This window comes from Stigmatopora nigra, chromosome 17 (assembly GCF_051989575.1).
Source record: "Stigmatopora nigra isolate UIUO_SnigA chromosome 17, RoL_Snig_1.1, whole genome shotgun sequence".
In the NCBI taxonomy this organism is placed as follows: domain Eukaryota; kingdom Metazoa; phylum Chordata; class Actinopteri; order Syngnathiformes; family Syngnathidae; genus Stigmatopora; species Stigmatopora nigra.
This window is the reverse complement of record NC_135524.1, coordinates 4,095,426-4,096,033: the sequence shown is the minus strand read 5'-3', so window position 1 is coordinate 4,096,033 and position 608 is coordinate 4,095,426.

Below are 608 nucleotides of genomic sequence, written 5' to 3'. Positions count from 1 at the left end.
AGACCCTGAAATTCAAAGGCTTTAAAAAATATATGAAAACTGTCTCAGGAAAACTTCAAACCAACAACCATAACGCCCCCCTGTGGAACTCAAGTACAAAACACGCCTGGGTTAACTCATAGACAGAATGAAATGAAATAAATAAATATATATTCCTGTTTTTTTTTTTGTTCTATTTTTGTATAAATTGCAGCATAATTCACACGTATACATTTCTATTCTTAAAAAAAACTAATCACTAGGCTATGTTGGCATTTTTGCCACATTGGCCTTTACCTGTGATAAGTGTAGCCTTGTTAAGATGAAATATGGATGTTATTTTTGTCCCTCCTCTCGTTCTCTCTCGGCCGCTTTGCTGACTGCAGGTAGAATTCTACACTGTCTGTGGGGCATAATAAATGTTAATCAAATCCTTTTAGTAATACACTAATGGCAGACTAGATTAAAAATAACTATATTCTACAAATAGTAAACACAAGGTAAAATACTTACTTTACAAATTGGCTCCAACTTGCTCTTCTCCCTTATAAATGGCCGCTGGTCGCTTGGGTCTATTTTTCAAAAGGCAAAAATTCTGCAATTTAAGCAAAATGTCATTAAAAAAACAC